General features: G+C 41.2%; 1 protein-coding gene across 8 annotated transcripts in view; it reads left to right on the top strand.

Annotated features, from left to right (window-relative positions):
* Positions 1-1,697: 1,697 nt before the first annotated feature.
* TTLL7 (tubulin tyrosine ligase like 7) overlaps positions 1,698-12,472 on the top strand; it is a 62,704-nt gene continuing 51,929 nt past the window's right edge. For 3 of the 8 annotated variants that reach the window (XR_003528581.1, XM_027648868.1, XM_027648874.1), the window contains exon 1: positions 1,698-1,809. The gene's annotated coding sequence lies outside the window, so the exon portion shown is untranslated. Of the gene's footprint in view, positions 1,810-4,474; positions 4,619-8,106; positions 8,208-12,472 lie in introns of those variants that run through there. The other 5 variants (XM_027648869.1, XM_027648871.1, XM_027648872.1 and 2 more) reach the window with 4 other exon arrangements.

Below are 12,472 nucleotides of genomic sequence, written 5' to 3' on the forward strand. Positions count from 1 at the left end.
CCACCGCCGGCGCAGGGGGGACGCGGCGGACGGCAGCGCTGCCCTCGCCCGCCGCGCCCACGGGTCCCGGTCCGCGGCCGCCGGCCGCCGCCCCTCGGGCGGTCTCCTCGCACGTACCTGTGTGGGAGGGCCCGTCCGCCCCGGCCCCGCCCGCCCGTCCGCCGGCGGAGCCCCCTCGCGGGAATGGTTTGTCCCGGCTCCCCGCCGTAACCTCCCGCTCCTCCTCCCGCCCGTGCCCCGCGGATGCGGCCGCGCGGGATCGGCCCGCCCGGGATCGCCCGCCGTGAGGCGCAGCACGCGCCGCCCGGGAGCCCCGAGCGCTCCGGGACCTCCCGCCCCGCGCCCCGACAGGTGAGCTCAGGGTGATGAGGGGCGGCGGGCGCTCCCCCCGCCTCTGCCGCCGCCCCCGAGGAGAGGCGGCGGAGCGCCGGCCCGCCGTGATTCAGCATCGCCGGCGGGGACGGGCAGCCCCGCCCGGCCGGGGGGCTGCGGGGGTGGCGGAGCGGGGTCTGCCGGCGGCTCGGGGCGATGCTCCGGGGCGGCAGCGCGGGGAAGTGCCGGCGGCAGCGCCGGTCCGCGGGTGCCCGGGGCGGGCAGCGGCCCCTGGGAAGGTGCCTGAGCGCAGCCCTCGCTGGGCAGGGAGGTGACTGCGCGTGTCGCAGTGTGGGGAACGGGGAGCCAGGAGGAGGGTCAGGATTAAAGGTATTTATTTTCTCTTCCCGTCCCTCCTCCCCCTGAATTTTTGCATGCGAAGCCCATCATCTGTGCAGGTCGTGGTGCATGTAGGGCCGGGTCTCTTCAGAGCCGGTTAAGGTTAAAATGGGCTCGTCCTTTGGCAGTGGTACCCGGTGGAGGCTGAAATGTAGAACAAGTTAAATCTCTGGAGATGCAAGTCAAATATCTTCCTGTGCTTTCTGTGCTGAGCTGGGAGCCCATAATCTGTGAGGTCTTTTTGAATTTCTGCTGTTGAAACCACACGTAACTGTGAGCAGAAGGGAAAATCAGTTCATCCTGCAATTTGAACTCAGTGCTGAACTCTGAGGAACTGACTTAAGGTCTCAGTATTCATCGCTTTTGTGCCTTTCTTATCTATTTGCATTTTGAGTACCAAAATTAGATTTTATTCCTTCTTAAATCCCCTCTAAACACAGATATTCCACCCACCCCACAATTCAGTGTACTTTTCTGCCTAAATCCCTCATTAATTTTATGTGCCAGGGTGCTAGCACCTATCTCAGCAATATTCAGAGAAACCCTGCTGGTTCTTTGCATACTTGAAAGAGTAGAAGTACTCTTCTCTGTAAGAATTGGTTGTCCCCCAAATTCTGCAGGGTATCTCAAAATATTCAATGACTTGGCATCTGTAGAAGCTTTTGCCCCTGTTTTAAGTGCTGTGATGTTGGTTTTAATAGAAATAAGATTTGTGTCAATGATACTTTGAACAAAAAGTGACAGAAAGCAGTTATTATGCCAGGGGTTTTCCTACACGGTGAGTAAATATAATGTCTCTGATAACATATGGAAGTAGTACTTGTGAAGCAAGATTCCCTGGAGAAAAATGTTACAAAGTTTCAGAATATGTGATTTTCGTAAGGAAAGAATATGTCTTTACCTGTAGGTATTGGCAGTGTTATACAAGAAAGTCTAGAACAATGGTTGCTAATTTTGTTTGTTTGTTTGTTTTAGAAGAACGCCCCATTCTAGATTTCTGATGGTTTGGATACATTCCACATACTTCCGAAGGGATCTGCCCAGCACTTTGGGAGTGTTAAAAGAGGCCAGGAGATCGAGCCTGTCAGCAATTATTAGGTAAATATTCCAGTAATCTAGCAATTATGCTAGTAATCTGAGGCTCAGGTTTGCAATCAAACTAAAAGTTTGTTCCCATGTTCTTCCAAAGCTGACAGTGATAAGTTGGCACCGTAGATTTAGTTGTGGACAAGTCCGAAGAACTCGGAGATGAATTGGTCCACAAGCAGTTAGACACTAAGATATCTTGCAGTTTTTTTGTATAGTTAGGATTTTTTCTAAGATGTTTATAATACTGTATGTTGATAATGAAAGCCATAAATATATTTCTGAAGCTGAAATGTGGCAGACTGATGCTGACTGCTGAATGTGCTTGCTCTGAATTGTCAGCATCAAGAATGACTGAAATATGATTTCTTGATTTGAATCTCCACCTGTGGATATTTATTATAAATTTTAAAAATCTCTGTGGGATAAATACGGCAAATGAGTAATTTCTTGAACTTCCACGTTTTCTAATGTACTGGGATTTTTTTTCATTTTTTTTCTTCTTCCCTCTGTTTTAATGTTGTATTAAGGCGTGTTTCTACATGTCTCATACTAAATGAGAACACATTAACTTAAGGGTGTAAATCCTTAGAAAATAAGAAATTGCAGTGAAATCTTAACGTCAGAAATGGAGAGATTGATCACACATTCCAAGCTACCCTGCTTCTACTTTTACAAAGCTCCCATCTTAAAAAATGCACATGGCAGCATGTTGCAAGATAATTTTTTGCCATGTGAGTTACTAATGTTTTTTTAGTTTTGTGCTATGATTTTATCAGTGTAAAGACATCTTGTAGAGACCAGCAATGCTTGTTTCTCACTTCTGTGTGTTTCTGCAAATCTTCAGAAAATTCCGAGTGTTGTTACTGCCTTGAAGTGTTGTGGCTTTTGGACAATCCTAAGTCATGAAGACCTTGAATTTTTCCGTTAGGCTTTGTATCAGTCCCTGATGACACAGGTGAATGCTTTTTTGGTGAGGTATTTCCATTGCGTGTCGTTGACGCGGTGACTCTACAATGATTCCTTCTGGGGAAGGAATAGTTTGTATTTTCCTAGAAGAGGAAGTTCATTTTATTTGGAAAGTTGCATGCAAACTGTCAAAGTTAAGAAATTTCATTGCAGGTACCACAGCGTACGTATTGGAGGATATTACTGGATTTTGGTTTTTCCCTTTAGAGTACTTAGCCTTAGATTCAACTTTATTTTCTGCACACCTGAAAGTTAATTGGGGCCATTTGAATCCTACTGCCAGAAGTCAAGTGGCCCTTATTAAGCATGAGGAGCTCTTTAGAGCTCCAGTAATGCTTACATAAGATCCTGCCAGAATGGTACTTGGCAACCACTCCTTTTACAGACATTACGAGCTTCCTTGAAAGTTTACTGGAACCAATGAACCTTTTAAATATTAATATTTAAAGTATTAGTGTATTTCAAGTTTAGAGTGCAGTTGGTTGATGTCTGCTACACTGATGGGTAAGGGAATCATTTGCAATTGAATGGATATGGGAGAAAAAAGGTGACACACTGAAGCAGTCAACCTCTGAACCTGGTGGTGTTAGAGCAAATCTCCTGTTCCATGGGAACAGCCCTGTTGGAGCCAGAGACCCTTTCACACCAGGAGGTTCCATAGTGCCTTGGTCTACTGAACATTCTTCTTCATGGTGGTGGGGGCAGGAACCTACAGGTTCTGTAGGGGTGAAAGTAATGGCTTTTGCTAAGAGTATTTTCCAGTTTTCTTCCTTACCTTCTCTCTTAAATGTTCATACAGTTGTACAGTATAGTTTCACAATGCTACCACATTAATTTATACTCATTTTTCAATATTTTTGCTCTACCTTGAATTCCATATGCCAGGAAACAAGCTGTAAGATGTTGGAACACATTTTTGGCTTTGTGTTTCAGAGGGCTAAATAAAGCAGACATAATTGTTCTTGCCTTCAATATCAGGTTTAATTAGAATATAGGACCTCCAAAATGAAGATCAGTGTATACAGTTGTAGTACTTGTTTCCCCGTTGTTAAAAATAAAAGTACAGATAGTTTAAAATATTAAAAATATAGATCTACATTGTTTCAAAGGCAATATTTAAAAATGTAATCCCATGGTTTTTGGATGAGCGTTCATTTCTAGGACCATAGGAACAGTACGGCTTTAGGGAGAGTCCAAATTAACAATAATAATGAAAGAAAGACAAAAGAAAACAACATTCTGGTTTAGGACTCACTTTTCACTTTCTGTGGAGTGAGTGTCTTGCCAATTCCCACTGTACACTTGTGTTTGGTTTTGGAAGGATTCCAGACTGAAGTCTGATATGCACCACTGCCCAAATGCATCTCACTCAGATGGCTGTGTTACTGATAGAAAAACTGACTGCCTAAAAGGATGGAACTGCTTTATGGTGCAGTTCAGAAGCCCTTTCTGGCCAGCAGTAGTAACAGAGTACTGACAGTCACTCCTCAGAAGAAAGAAAGAAAGACTAAATCCACTCTTTGTATATAATAAATGCTGCACAAAGAATTGAGTAGGGTGTGGGTTTCAGTTAGACACGGTGTGTTGACAAGTTTATTTTCATCCTTGCTTAGTAGCAAAATGCTAAATATATTCTTCTTTAGTTACATTAAAGTATGTTTCCTTTCAACTTTGTCCGTGGTTTGACATGTGTTTGTTTTATTTTTAGCAGTTGAAAACCAGCACGGTAATATCCCTATAGGGTGCAGTGGAAGCACTGGAGTATGGCATGAGAAAATGAAATCAGATGCCTAATACTGAATTCTTGCAGGTGAAGAGGCAAAGATCTTGATACTGATTATGAACACAAAGAGTGAGTGGATTGACAGGGCAGAAGATTGTGAGATTTGATGGGGAAATCGCTCTTATTTACTCGCTCAGAATGATCTTTTTTGAAAAATATAGAATAGAGCTATGTGATGGAAGTCAGTACTTTCTTTGCTTTTGTGGGTGGTTGTCAAGTGTTTAGTGTTCATTGAACATGAAATTTCTATGAATTTGTTATATTGCTTTATCCTTCTAAGCTTATCTTGGTGGTGTGGGGGGTGGAAAAAACATGCAAAAACACTTCATATGAATTATTGATGAAAGAAATCTCAAATATGTGCAATTTATTCACCCAGGAAAAACCACACTTTTAATTACATTTTATTTCATGGGGATTTTTAGAGGGGTATCATATTATCCTAACTTTTTATCTTTATGTGAACCTGAAGTCTTTGAAAGACTATAAATTATTAGTGAGCATTAGCAATTATGCATTGATTTCAATAAAAGGGATTTTCTGTTTAAAAATAAACAAGAATAGTGTGAGAACATGAGTTTACTACATTTTGTACTATTTTAAAAATGGAAGCATTTACTGAAAATAATGTCTCTGAGGATGGAAAGGAGATATTCAGTAAAATAAAGCATGGAGGTACAGGAATCAGTGCTGTATCAAACGAAAACTGTTGCAAAGGCACTCACAGAGTTGGGAATCTTGTAGGATATTGTGCTGGTTTTGGCTGGGATAGAACTAATTTTCTTCACAGTATCTAGTTTGGGGCTGTGTTTTGGAGTTGTGCAGAAAGCAGTGTGGTTAACAGAGGTGTTTTTGTTAGTGCTGAGCAGTGCTTACACAGAGCCAAGGCCTTTTGTGCTTCGTGGACTGCCATGGTGGAGAGGAGACTGTGGCTGCCTGGGAAACTGGGAGGGGACCCAGCTGGGACAGGGGATCCCAAGCAGCCACAGGGATATTCTGTACCATGGGACATCTTGCTCAGCATGTAAAGAGGAGTGAAGAAGGAGGAAGGGGGGACGTTTGGAGGGATGTAATTTGTCTTCCCAGTTAACTGTTACTCCTGATGGAGCCCTGGTTTCCTGGAGATGGCTGAACACCTGCCTGTCCGTGGGAGGTGGTTAACAAAGTATTGTTTCACTTTGCTTATGCACGCAGCTTTTGCTTTCCCTGTTAAACTGTCTTTGTCTCAACTCATGACTTTTCTTACTTTAACCCTTCTGATTCTCTCCCCTGTCCCAGGAGAGTGAGGTGGTGGGGGACTGAGCAAGTGGCTGTGTGGTGCTTACTTGACAACTCAGCTCAAACCACGACAGATACTGACCCAGAGCAGCATCTGCAAGTGCAGTAAGGGAACAACACAGAACTAGATTTGAAATTCTGGAAACCAGTTGAGAAATCATGCAGTTAATGACCCCAAGCAGTCGATTAAAAAAGCCCTCTGTTGCCTCTAGGTATGAAGAGAAAATGAAAGGACATCGTGGCCTTTTTTTGCCAAAAGCAACACTCAGGAATACAAACACATATAGGAAGCAAGTCTTTGACAATCTATGAGAAAAATGAAATAAATTTATGAGAAATGGAAGTGAAAAAGAAGATATATTCTTGTGAGGGGGTGTTTAGGAATCTGATGCAGACAGTGAGCAGACCATTTAGTTTTGTTGATAAAGAAGAAATACTCTCAGTCATGGGACATGCACTCATAGTGCAGTTACAGCTGTTTGAGGAGAAGAGATTAATGGTCCAGTTGAAGCTGACTCTCTGCAACAGCTAGATGTAAGAAACCTTGAACCAAGACAGTATGAGGAGCATAGAAAAAATTGTCTATGGGAAGAGATTTAAGGAGAGATGTCTGGATTTCACTCCCAGTTCTCTTCTTCCACAGGAAATTTTTTCTCAGTTGGTTGCACTGAGTTTCCCCGTATTTCCCACTGTTTCAAAGTCCTTGAAGTAATTTCTTCAGTTTTGGAAATGTACCTGTCCAATCATGACCAAAGAAGATGCCTTAATCTTTTGCGTGTGTTTTTTTCTGTTTGGTTTGGTTTGTTAGGGGGTTTGGTTTTTTTTTTGTGTTTTGTTTTGGGTTTTTTGTTTGTTTTGTTGTTTTTGTTTGGTTTGGTTTGGTTTTTTTGTGTGACTGGGAGAACTATACTTGTTGTGAACTGGGGCAAATTGCAACAAACTTATAGAGCTATTGAATTTCCTGAGCCTTATTTCTTTGTACTTACAGGACAAATCTGCACATTGGTTTGATTTTCTGTCTCACTTGAATGGGCAAGCAAGACATTCTCTGTGGTTCAGAGAGAATATCTGCTCTTATAATTTGTTAACTAAGAGGGTAGGAAGTAAGAGGAAATGTCTTTTACATGCATTATAAATGTACATACATTCTTCTCCCAGCTGCATTCTACCTGTGCACGATTTCCAAAGGCTGGCATTTCAGCTAGTAGGACTACCACCACTTTATGTGAATATGTCCTCCTCCACCTCACTAGAATCCACCTTTCCCCCCTCGTTCACCTTTGTAGGATAGGTGTGACAGCAGTGGTGCAGTCAGTCTTGTCTGGCACATCCTGACTGCTGTAAAACTGATGGGAAAGAATGGAGTGCAGTCCATTTCTCAGTTTTCTTCAGTGCTGATTTTTTTCTTGGCTTTTGTTTGTTTGCTTATTTTTTCTGTGGGGGGAAATAACCCATTTGAGCAAAAGAATTTTTCAAAATTTTTGTTATCAGATAGCATTTGTGGTCCACAGTCCATTAAAATGTACTGAGCTGTCAGATCAGACCAATCTTTCCTTAAAGTAAAAGAATAATATGACAAAGAAAAGTCATCTTGTGAAGTGATGTCAGAAAACAATTTCTTATTGATTATAATTGACATTCCAAAAGTATACAACCTCATTTAAGGAAAATGAATGGTTTTAGAATACTACAGAAAAAGTTATTCCAGTAAAGGAAGTAAATTTTCTTTTTCCATCAGTTCACTTAAGATTTCATTTGGTTTAAAAATTGGTCTATAAGACTGTAACGCTGGCCTCACTGAAACAAAATAGGTTTGATTTCAAAGCTCAAATCTCATTGGTCCAAGGCTGGAAGAGAATTATAACCTTTTTTCTTATAGCAAGTTATTAACTTCTCCTTTAGCTTACTTCTGTGCAAGTGTCTCATGTTATTGTGATCTTGACCTCTTAATTCTACATTTGGAGAAACCATTGTCCTGGTTACAGTAGCTCGTATCTCTTCATATCTCTTTCAGTCTCTGAGTCATTTTCTGTTTTTAGATTTTACTTCTTGTTAGCTTATTGTTGTGACTAAATCCTACTGACTTTCTTCCCACGGCTCTTTTGACATTCTGAGTAAAGTGGGAAATAATGCATTCTTTTCTTATAGCTCGTACCATGCCTTTGTCTTTCACCCAAAACACAGCGAGAAAATACCTAGAAAGGGTTAAGAAGGAGATCTAAAAAGTGCTAGGGATGGGCTAAGTGGGAAGGAGCTGCTGCTGCTGCCTGTCTTTCCCTGGTGCATCACTGCCTGAAACGGTATCAGCTCTCAATTATTGATACAAAAATGTTTCCAGAGGGCTGACTCTTCAGAGAGTTTCAGCAATGCAACACTAACGGTAGGTGATTTCATTTTGCTACTTCTACTGCAGAATTCTTTTAAATCTGTTTCCATATTAGTGGGAGGTCCTGGTATGACTGGGTATTCTGCAGTATGTAATCTTGTCAGTTAAATCCATGATAAATAAACATTTTACACTGTTATCGGTAATTTGTGTGCAGAAGAATTTGTTATATTATCCTGCCACATGCTGCTTCAAAGGTTTTTTTTTTTGATAGGAGTTTTTGTTTGTGTAATTTTCCCCTATTGCTCTCTATTGCAGACTGTGTTAATTGAAATTCATTACCTTCAGTTTGAATGCTTATGCATTCTGTCCACCACATATATTTTGTAGTAAGTTCCTTTTCCAGCATTCTTGCTCCTTTTCTTTGTTTTTATGCTCTTTCTCATCCACCCTTTAGCTTGCAGTTTGTCTTTCCTTATAACAGAGAACTAGATTCAAGAGCATCTGCTGAATGTATTAAATTGTAAAACATTAGTTAGACAAAAATATTCTTCTGGAGAACAGCATGAAACATTTTCCATGGCAATATATGTTTGTCACCTGCACAGTAATCCCTGTTTCTGAACATGTGAATCCTACATGAACTATGAAATATGAGGTGCTGCCTCTAGACAGCAGAGCAGTTCTGCAAGTGATACTGGGAGCTTGTAATCTTTGCCAAGAAAGAGAGTAATTCAGAGGCAACTCAGTTAATTTGAGCTGTAATCTCAAGGTGAGATGAAGGTTTGATTGAAGCGGACTCTAGTTTTGACAGGGATGAGACCAAATGAGTCTGTCTCTTAATTGTAGTTCTGAATTGTGTCACCAGCAGATCCTGGAACTGAAACATTATGATATAAAGTCCACAAAAGTCAATAGAAATATCTACGTTTACTTCACTGGGCCACAGAGAAAATCCTGTTATGTATGGCTTGAACTCATTTACACTCTAGACTTGAGACAACTTTTGTACTATGTGTACATATCTTCAAGGTGATGGGACTGGGAAATTTCCTGGAGAAAACTCTTTCTTGCTTTGAGCAATCAAGGGAGCATAAAAAACTGGGAAGAAGTTTCATATTTGTGTCCTGCATCAATAGCCAACTCTGAATCCCAGTTTATTCTCCTTTCCTTTCTATTTGGTATGTCAATTGTCCTCTCCTTCGTTCTTGTTTCTACTAACACTTTGCATTAAACTTTTTTCTGAAAGATTTATTGTCCTGCTTATTAGGTGTGTTGTAACTTTTCCATACCTTTGTATTTATAAATGCCTTTGACTCAATTGGGTACATTTATTTTTTCCTTAGTTGTGGTTATCAGGCAAATATACTACTCTCTGACTACAAAAAATTTTTCTGTAGCATGAAGGGTATGGAATGTCTGAGAGAGTCAGCAGCACGAAGAATAAACTTCATAATTTTCAGCCTAAGATAATATCATTTAAAAAAATAGTGTGTGGTTCAGTTCCCAGTCACGTTTTGGTTTGGGTGGCAGTGATGTGCATTTTGATGACATAATAAGAAATTATCGTGTTTGTTTCTTTTGAATATTTGAAAACCAGTTAGCTTTGCAGCCAGCATGTATTTCACGGTATAACTTTATGCCTTTTTGTTTGGTTAAGAATGTACCATTAAGAAATACAAGATTAAAGCAATGAAAAATAAAATGGAGCCCTGCTAAATGAATTTAATATCCCACTGCTCTAGCCTCTGACTGAGGACTTTTGTTTCAGACCATTTCTCAAGTTTAGCTCTTAAGCAACACAGAATCCTTTTTCTTTTTTTTTAGTTTAAAAGAAAAGGAAAAAAAAAAAGCAATGTACAAATGCCAGAGCAAATTGCTTTTAGGTGTTGGTTTTTGGGAGTTGACCAAGATGGATGAGGACAGGACTAACTGTGATATTGTTCCAAACTTGGAATTCTGCTTCTGCTATGATTAAAGCGATGGAGGCAAATAGTCATGCTTAGGGCAGTTATCTCTCAGATTTTGGAGTTATTTTAAATGACATTAAAAGCCACAATGTGATTGTCAGTGTGGTCTCTGCAGCTCAGAGGCAATGTATGATTACTCAATAAATAAACTGTTGAATACTACAGGGTTTCATCAGTAATGCTGTACTTACCATTCAGAAGGCACATAATCCTGATCCTATGAGTTCAAATACATGCTGGAAAATTAGTTTTTGGTAGGCTATTCTCATGCTTTGTTCTTTTAAGTGAAAATTAAAGCTAATGTGTGTAAAGTCTGATGCACTTCAGTTTTGTCTCTTTTTTTGGGTATTCAGTGTGTCCAATTTAGGGTCAATATTTAAGACATTATTTTTCTAGGCTTTGTGGTCACATGCTGTATTTTTCTACAGGTGAACAGTATATACAAAAATATTCCTATAGCAGGATACTGGAGTCTCATCTCTTTACTGATGAGGATAGTGACTCTATTTACATCCCCTACAATGGATAAAAACAGTGTGACACAGAGGGTTTGGAGCCAATCCAGTCTTTTAAAGGAATTGCTATAAATTGGGTCAGTTCTAGTTAGAGAAGCTTCTGAGGACTCACATCTGTTTGAAAGTGCTGATGTTCTCCTGTTTTCATTTACAAAAATATTTTCAACTCAGTGGTACCCCACTGAGCCCCAAGTACTAAGCTGTGGGGAGGAAAGCATGTTTCTGTGAAATGTTTTGTAGCTGCTGGAGTTTCTGGTTCATTTATCAGCTCTTTGCAAACTGTTACTAGCACTGAGTGTTGGTTACAGTACTCTCAGTGATACTGTAGGCCAACTGTCTGTCACTTATTCTTTTCAGGGTAGAAGTATATGACATAGTCATTAAAATATTAGAGGTCTACCAACACTCCTACAAGCACACGAGCGTTGCCAGTGGAGCTGAACAAATGGATTCCTAGCTGGAAGTGTCAGGATAATGTGATAAAGAATTTGGTGATTGTGTAAGAGCACCTTTGTTGTACTTTTGTGGTCAAGAAGCCTTTGAATAGATGTTTCTTGTAAGTGTAAGAAACTTTTTCTTTAACTTATTCAAAGGCTGATTTTTGTCTAACATTTGCACCTTGGGTGCTGAAACTGCAGGCTAATGTCTGCTAATTTGTATTTCAGGCTGCTGTGGGAGTGTCTCCCTTGTTGCTAAACTGGAAAACATTGTTATGTTGCAGCGTGTGAATGAGGATGATGTCATCCTCAATCAGCATTGTTGTGGGCTGTATGATGACTGCAGTCCATGTCTGGAGGTGCTAAAATGGATCTATGAACTGTAGGCCTATAAAATATGAGATGAAACAGGGCAGACCATGTAGGGCTAAGGTGTGGCTCTTGTGATACACAGAGATCTGTAGAAATGAATTTAACCATATTTGTGTTCTTGTGTCCCCGAGCTTGATGCTGTTTTCACACTAAGCCAATGCTGCCAGCTTGTCACAGGGCAGAGAAAATTGGATGTGTGAGGGGGAACCGTCTAAAGATATCTTTTTCTTTATTTTCTTTCTCCAGATCCTTAGTAAATCTCTCCCCTCAGGTCTACTTATGATATAATAAATCACTGCAAACATATCAGCTTTATTAAAGGATTAGTGCTTTTTCTGTTATAACAGCAGAGTCATCTTAGTATATGTAAAATGATAAATTGTTCTATCTTGTAGATCCCTAAGACCTCTAGCTCTTGCTAGAGAAATAAATCTTTTGAGAAGTGAATGATAAAGAAAGGAGTAGCATAATTCCAGCAGTGATTGGTGTGTGGTGTACAGAATTTAAAGCACCCTGTGGTAGCTATTGGTGTATGTATTGAAGAGCATGGATGGCACAGAGATGACAGAGCAGAGATGTTCCCACAGGTGCCACAACTCAAATTCCTTCCTAACTCTCTCGTTTACCCTTTCCCCTCCCAAACCCACACTGTCACTATCACATCTCAGTATTTCTGTTCAGGTAGTCATTCCTGCACATTGTCATCTCTGTTCCTTCCAGCAGTGGCCTGGCTATCTCAGCACTAGAGCCTCGGCCCTTGGAGCGTGGTAGTCCCTCAGCCAGCACAGCTTCCTGCTCTGGGTCCTCAGGGCAAATCACACCAGGGGCTTGGGCTCTCTGCTTTAAAGGGAATGCTTCATTTGAGGGGACAGGGCTCCAGCCCTCCATGGGTTCCATCCCTCCTTGGGCTCCAGCCCTCCATGGTCTCCATCCCTCCCATGGTCTCCATCCCTCCCATGGTCTCCATCCCTCCATGGTCTCCATCCCTCCCATGGGCTCCATCCCTCCCATGGGCTCCATCCCTC

This window comes from Corapipo altera, unplaced genomic scaffold (genome assembly GCF_003945725.1).
Source record: "Corapipo altera isolate COAL_440 unplaced genomic scaffold, ASM394572v1 112, whole genome shotgun sequence".
Lineage (NCBI taxonomy): Eukaryota > Metazoa > Chordata > Aves > Passeriformes > Pipridae > Corapipo > Corapipo altera.